We start from the raw sequence: 8,515 nt of genomic DNA on the forward strand, positions 1-8,515 counted from the left end.
ATAGGTTGGTTGATATGAAATGCCGACACAACCTTCGGAAGAAACTGCTGACGTGTCCGGAGCTCAGCTCTATCTTTGTGGAAGATCAAGTAAGGGCTTTTACAGGATAAAGCTCCCAATTCGGACACACATCTAGCAGAAGCTAAGGTCAACAACGTGACGGCCTTCCATGTAAGAAATTTGACCTCAACCTCCTGTAGAGGCTCAAACCAATCCGACTGGAGGAACTGCAACACCACGTTAAGGTCCCAAGGTGCCGTAGGCGGTACAAAGGGAGATTGGATGTGCAGAACTCCCTTCAAAAAAGTCTGAACCGCAGCCAATTGTTTCTGAAAGAAAAAGGATAGGGCCGAAATCTGGACCTTCACAGATCCTAACCTCAGGCCCAAATCCACACCTGCTTGCAGGAAGAGGAGAAAACATCTGAGTTGAAACTCTACCGTAGGAAACTTCTTGGATTCACACCAAGAGACATATTTTTTCCAAATACGATGGTAATGTTTAGACGTTACCCCTTTCCTAGCCTGTATGAGGGTCAGAATGAGCTTCTTTGGAATGCCCTTCCGAGCAAGTATCAGGTGCTCATCTTCCATGACGTCAAATGTAGCCGCGGTAAGTCTCGATAGGCGAACGGCTCCTGCTGCAGCAGGTCCTCCGGAAGAGGAAGAGGCCTCGGATCTTCTTGCAGTAGATTCAGAAGGTCCGCGTACCAAGCCCTTCTTGGCCAGTCTGGGGCAATGAGGATCACTTGAACCCTTGTTTTCCTTATGAGCTTTAGGATTCTTGGGATGAGTGGGAGTGGTGGAAACACGTACACCGACTGGAACACCCACGGAGACACCAGGGCGTCCACTGCCACTGCCCGTGGGTCCCTCGACCTGGAACAATAACGCCGAAGCTATTTGTTGAGACAAGAGGCCATCATGTCTATTTGGGGTAAACCCCAAAGGTCTGTTATTTCCTTGAACACCTCCGGATAGAGACCAGTTCCCTGGATGGAGATCGTGTCTGCTGAGGAAGGCTGCTTCCCAGTTGTCTACTTCCGAAATGAAGATGGCTGACAGCGCCAATGCGTGCTTTTCTGTCCAGAGGAGTATTCTTGTCATCTCTGATATTGCCGCTCTGCTCTTTGTTCCGCCTTGTCGGTTTATGTAAGCCACTGTCGTTGTCCGACTGCACTTGAATGGCCCAAATTCTTAGAAGAGGGGCCGCCTGAAGAAGACTGTTGTAGACGGCTCTTAGTTCCAGGATGTTGATGGGTAGGCCGGCTTCCAGGCTTGACCACCGTCCTTGGAAGGTTACTCCTTGAGTGACTGCTCCCCAAGCCCCAAAGGCTCGCATACGTGGTTAGAAGGACCCAGTCCTGAATCCCGAACCTGCGGGCCTCCAGAAGGTGAGAATTGGAGCCACCAGAGGAGTGAAATCCTGGCCTTTGGCGACAGACAAATTCTCTGGTGCATGTGGAGATGAGATCCCGACCACTTGTCCAGGAGATCAAGTTGGAAGGGCCGAGCATGGAACCTCCCGTACTGGAGAGACTCGTAAGAGGCCACCATCTTTCCCAATAGGCGAATGCATTGATGAACCGACACCGGGGCTGGCTTCAGAACATCCCGGACCATAGCTTGTATCACCAACGCCTTTTCCTGCGGAAGAAACACCTTTTGCGCTTCCGTATCCAGGATCATTCCCAGAAAGGACAACCTCTGGGTTGGTTCCAAATGTGACTTTGGAAGGTTCAGAATCCAACCATGACTCTTGAGGAGGCGTGTTGTGAGAACAATGGACTGCAGCAGCTGCTCCTTGGACGATGCCTTTATCAGTAGATCGTCCAGATATGGAATGATGTTCACACCCTGTTTGCGGAGGAGAACCATCATTTCTGCCATCACCTTGGTAAACACCCTTGGTGCTGTGGAGAGGCCGAATGGCAGGGCCTGGAACTGGAAATGACAGTCCAGCAATGCAAAACGGAGATAAGCCTGATGCAGCAGCCAGATTGGAATGTGGAGGTACGCATCCTTGATATCCAGCGATACCAGAAATTCCCCCTCTTCCAGACCTGATATCACCGCCCTGAGAGACTCCATCTTGAACTTGAACTCCTTTAGAAAGGGGTTAAAAGATTTTAGGTTCAGAATGGGCCTAACCGAGCCATCCAGTTTCGGTACCACGAAAAGGTTCGAATAGTAACCTTTGTTCTGCATGTGAAGTGGTACTGGCACAATGACCTGTGCCTCCACCAGTTTTTGGATAGCGTCCTGTAGTACAGTGCTGTCTGCCAACAGAGTTGGTAAGCCTGATTTGAAAAAGCGATGAGGAGGGAGACTCTGAAATTCCAGCCTGTATCCCTGGGATACAATATCTATCACCCAGGGATCCAGGCCGGACTGAAGCGTCTGAGTCCCGCTTCTGGTCTTTCTAGGCTTGTTAGGCCGAAAGGATTGCATTGCAGATAAAGAGAGAGATTTCTTTGGAGCAGGTCCTGCTGAGGGAAGAAACAGAGACTTACCCGCTGTAGCCGTGGATATCCACGCGTCTAGCGCTTCCCCAAAGAGAGCCTGACCTGTGTAGGGTAGGGACTCCACACTTTTTCTGGATTCCGCGTCGGCTGACCACTGGCGCAGCCACAGTCCCCGACGAGCTGAAACAAACATGGAAGATATTCCCGCAGCCATGGAACCCAGGTCTTTCATGGATTCTACCATAAAACCTGCTGAATCATGTATGTTGCGTAAATATAATGCAACGTCATCCCTACCCATCGTATCCAAATCCTTAAGTAAGGTAGCCGACCACTTTACTACTGCCTTTGCAATCCATGCAGTAGCAATAGTGGGACATAATATGGCCCCTGAAGCAGTGTACATTGATTTAAGCGTGTTATCAATTTTTATATCAGCCGGGCTCCTTTAAGGCGGTAGATCCTGAAACAGTCAAACCACCTTCTTTGAGAGTCTGGACACAGATGCGTCAATAATTGGCAGGTTTTCCCACTTTTTCCTATCCTCCGCAGGGAAAGTAAATGCCACCACGACCCTTTTAGGGACCTGGAATTTTTTTCTCAGGGTTTGCCCATGCTTTTTCAAATATAGCATTCAATTCCTTTGACGCGGGGAAGGCTAGCGAGGCTTTTTTTATTTTCAGTGAAAAATGCCTCCTCAACCTGCTCAGGTGTGGTATCATTAACATTCAACACATCCCTGATAGCCTCTATCAACAATTGCACCCCCTATGCAAGAGATGTGGACCCCCGCAACACATCCCCATCACCGTCTGGTGTCAGAATCTGTATCCGTGTTGTCTTGTGTGACATGCACAAGCGCACATTTGTGTGGGTATATAGTGGGGCATCCTGAGGTACCAGAAACTGGCCATACTGCCATAGAGCTCTGTAATACATGGGTTGCAGATTCATTACTTGCAACCCTGTTGGAAATCTGAGAAATCCAAGATTTGATAGAGGAAAACCACTCTGGTTCCCTTGCTGGTATCTGTGCTAAACCAGTGCTATCCTGATTACATGGAATGGGATCATCCTGGGAGGATAAATCCTCTGCAGCATATGACAGTGTCCCTGGACATAGCTGAAGGAGACCACCAAACACTCTACACACACACACACACACACACACACACACACACACACACACACACACACACACACACACACGTGAGGGCAGACAGAGTCTTCCCCCCCCCCCCCCCCCCCCCCAAGAATGGCAAGAGAGACACAGAGATTGGAGCCAACTCACACACAGTGCTTTTAGCAAAGGGAGACCCCTTGTCAGCGCTGACTGTGCACCTTACAGCCTCCCCTCCCTTCTACAACCCCCTGGTACTGTGTATAGATAGTAGAGATGAGCGGGTTCGGTTCCTCGGAATCCGAACCCGCCCGAACTTCATGTTTTTTTTCACGGGTCCGAGCGACTCGGATCTTCCCGCCTTGCTCGGTTAACCCGAGCGCGCCCGAACGTCATCATGACGCTGTCGGATTCTCGCGAGGCTCGGATTCTATCGCGAGACTCGGATTCTATATAAGGAGCCGCGCGTCGCCGCCATTTTCACTCGTGCATTGAGATTGATAGGGAGAGGACGTGTCTGGCGTCCTCTCCATTAGAATAGAGATAGATTAGATAGAGAGAGAGAGATTGTGCAGAGTCGCAGACAGAGTTAGTTTACCACAGTCAGTGACCAGTGCAGTTGCTAGTTAACTTTTATTTAATATAATATATCCGTTCACTTCTCTCTGCTATATCCGTTCTCTGCCTGAAAAAAAAAACGATACACAGCACAGTCAGTCACACAGTGTGACTCAGTCTGTGTGCACTCAGCTCAGCCCAGTGTGCTGCACAGTCATCAATGTATAAATTAAAAGCTTATAATTAATTGTGGGGGAGACTGGGGAGCACTGCAGGTTGTTAGCAGGAGCCAGGAGTACAATTATATTAATTAACAGTGCACACTTTTGCTGCAGGAGTGGTGACCAGTGCCTGACCACCAGTATAGTATTGTTGTATACTACTAATATCTCTTTAAATATCAACCAGTCTATATTAGCAGCAGACACAGTACAGTGCGGTAGTTCACGGCTGTGGCTACCTCTGTGTCGGCACACGGCAGGCAGTCCGTCCGACCAGAATTGTATTATTTATTATTATATACCTACCACCTAACCGTGGTTTTTTTTTCATTCTTTATACCGTCATAGTGTCATCCTAATTGTTACGAGTATACTACTATCTCTTTATCAACCAGTGTACAGTGCGGTAGTTCACGGCTGTGGCTACCTCTGTGTCGGCACACGGCAGGCAGTCCGTCCGACCAGAATTGTATTATTTATTATTATATACCTACCACCTAACCGTGGTTTTTTTTTTCATTCTTTATACCGTCATAGTGTCATCCTAATTGTTACGAGTATACTACTATCTCTTTATCAACCAGTGTACAGTGCGGTAGTTCACGGCTGTGGCTACCTCTGTGTCGGCACACGGCAGGCAGTCCGTCCGACCAGAATTGTATTATTTATTATTATATACCTACCACCTAACCGTGGTTTTTTTTTTCATTCTTTATACCGTCATAGTGTCATCCTAATTGTTACGAGTATACTACTATCTCTTTATCAACCAGTGTACAGTGCGGTAGTTCACGGCTGTGGCTACCTCTGTGTCGGCAGTCGGCAGGCAGTCCGTCCATCCATAATTGTATTATTATTATAATATATACCACCTAACCGTGGTTTTTTTTTCATTCTTTATACCGTCGTCATAGTGTCATACTAGTTGTTACGAGTATACTACTATCTCTTTATCAACCAGTGTACAGTGCGGTAGTTCACGGCTGTGGCTACCTCTGTGTCGGCAGTCGGCAGGCAGTCCGTCCATCCATAATTGTATTATTATTATAATATATACCACCTAACCGTGGTTTTTTTTTCATTCTTTATACCGTCGTCATAGTGTCATACTAGTTGTTACGAGTATACTACTATCTCTTTATCAACCAGTGTACAGTGCGGTAGTTCACGGCTGTGGCTACCTCTGTGTCGGCAGTCGGCAGGCAGTCCGTCCATCCATAATTGTATTATTATTATAATATATACCACCTAACCGTGGTTTTTTTTCCATTCTTTATACCGTCGTCATAGTGTCATACTAGTTGTTACGAGTATACTACTATCTCTTTATCAACCAGTGTACAGTGCGGTAGTTCACGGCTGTGGCTACCTCTGTGTCGGCAGTCGGCAGGCAGTCCGTCCATCCATAATTGTATTATTATTATAATATATACCACCTAACCGTGGTTTTTTTTCCATTCTTTATACCGTCGTCATAGTGTCATACTAGTTGTTACGAGTATACTACTATCTCTTTATCAACCAGTGTACAGTGCGGTAGTTCACGGCTGTGGCTACCTCTGTGTCGGCAGTCGGCAGGCAGTCCGTCCATCCATAATTGTATTATTATTATAATATATACCACCTAACCGTGGTTTTTTATACCACCTAACCGTGGCAGTCCGTCCATAATTGTATACTAGTATCCAATCCATCCATCTCCATTGTTTACCTGAGGTGCCTTTTAGTTCTGCCTATAAAATATGGAGAACAAAAAAGTTGAGGTTCCAAAATTAGGGAAAGATCAAGATCCACTTCCACCTCGTGCTGAAGCTGCTGCCACTAGTCATGGCCGAGACGATGAAATGCCAGCAACGTCGTCTGCCAAGGCCGATGCCCAATGTCATAGTACAGAGCATGTCAAATCCAAAACACCAAATATCAGAAAAAAAAGGACTCCAAAACCTAAAATAAAATTGTCGGAGGAGAAGCGTAAACTTGCCAATATGCCATTTACCACACGGAGTGGCAAGGAACGGCTGAGGCCCTGGCCTATGTTCATGGCTAGTGGTTCAGCTTCACATGAGGATGGAAGCACTCAGCCTCTCGCTAGAAAACTGAAAAGACTCAAGCTGGCAAAAGCACCGCAAAGAACTGTGCGTTCTTTGAAATCCCAAATCCACAAGGAGAGTCCAATTGTGTCGTTTGCGATGCCTGACCTTCCCAACACTGGACGTGAAGAGCATGCGCCTTCCACTATTTGCATGCCCCCTGCAAGTGCTGGAAGGAGCACCCGCAGTCCAGTTCCTGATAGTCAGATTGAAGATGTCAGTGTTGAAGTACACCAGGATGAGGAGGATATGGGTGTTGCTGGCGCTGGGGAGGAAATTGACCAGGAGGATTCTGATGGTGAGGTGGTTTGTTTAAGTCAGGCACCCGGGGAGACACCTGTTGTCCGTGGGAGGAATATGGCCGTTGACATGCCAGGTGAAAATACCAAAAAAATCAGCTCTTCGGTGTGGAGGTATTTCACCAGAAATGCGGACAACAGGTGTCAAGCCGTGTGTTCCCTTTGTCAAGCTGTAATAAGTAGGGGTAAGGACGTTAACCACCTCGGAACATCCTCCCTTATACGTCACCTGCAGCGCATTCATAATAAGTCAGTGACAAGTTCAAAAACTTTGGGTGACAGCGGAAGCAGTCCACTGACCAGTAAATCCCTTCCTCTTGTAACCAAGCTCACGCAAACCACCCCACCAACTCCCTCAGTGTCAATTTCCTCCTTCCCCAGGAATGCCAATAGTCCTGCAGGCCATGTCACTGGCAAGTCTGACGAGTCCTTTCCTGCCTGGGATTCCTCCGATGCATCCTTGCGTGTAACGCCTACTGCTGCTGGCGCTGCTGTTGTTGCCGCTGGGAGTCGATGGTCATCCCAGAGGGGAAGTCGTAAGCCCACTTGTACTACTTCCAGTAAGCAATTGACTGTTCAACAGTCCTTTGCGAGGAAGATGAAATATCACAGCAGTCATCCTACTGCAAAGCGGATAACTGAGTCCTTGACAACTATGTTGGTGTTAGACGTGCGTCCGGTATCCGCCGTTAGTTCACAGGGAACTAGACAATTTATTGAGGCAGTGTGCCCCCGTTACCAAATACCATCTAGGTTCCACTTCTCTAGGCAGGCGATACCGAGAATGTACACGGACGTCAGAAAAAGACTCACCAGTGTCCTAAAAAATGCAGTTGTACCCAATGTCCACTTAACCACGGACATGTGGACAAGTGGAGCAGGGCAGGGTCAGGACTATATGACTGTGACAGCCCACTGGGTAGATGTATGGACTCCCGCCGCAAGAACAGCAGCGGCGGCACCAGTAGCAGCATCTCGCAAACGCCAACTCTTTCCTAGGCAGGCTACGCTTTGTATCACCGCTTTCCAGAATACGCACACAGCTGAAAACCTCTTACGGCAACTGAGGAAGATCATCGCGGAATGGCTTACCCCAATTGGACTCTCCTGTGGATTTGTGGCATCGGACAACGCCAGCAATATTGTGTGTGCATTAAATATGGGCAAATTCCAGCACGTCCCATGTTTTGCACATACCTTGAATTTGGTGGTGCAGAATTTTTTAAAAAACGACAGGGGCGTGCAAGAGATGCTGTCGGTGGCCAGAAAAATTGCGGGACACTTTCGGCGTACAGGCACCACGTACAGAAGACTGGAGCACCACCAAAAACTACTGAACCTGCCCTGCCATCATCTGAAGCAAGAAGTGGTAACGAGGTGGAATTCAACCCTCTATATGCTTCAGAGGTTGGAGGAGCAGCAAAAGGCCATTCAAGCCTATACAATTGAGCACGATATAGGAGATGGAATGCACCTGTCTCAAGTGCAGTGGAGAATGATTTCAACGTTGTGCAAGGTTCTGATGCCCTTTGAACTTGCCACACGTGAAGTCAGTTCAGACACTGCCAGCCTGAGTCAGGTCATTCCCCTCATCAGGCTTTTGCAGAAGAAGCTGGAGGCATTGAAGAAGGAGCTAACACGGAGCGATTCCGCTAGGCATGTGGGACTTGTGGATGCAGCCCTTAATTCGCTTAACAAGGATTCACGGGTGGTCAATCTGTTGAAATCAGAGCACTACATTTTGGCCACCGTGCTCGATCCTA

Source organism: Pseudophryne corroboree, chromosome 4 (assembly GCF_028390025.1).
Source record: "Pseudophryne corroboree isolate aPseCor3 chromosome 4, aPseCor3.hap2, whole genome shotgun sequence".
NCBI classification, from domain to species: Eukaryota; Metazoa; Chordata; class Amphibia; order Anura; family Myobatrachidae; genus Pseudophryne; species Pseudophryne corroboree.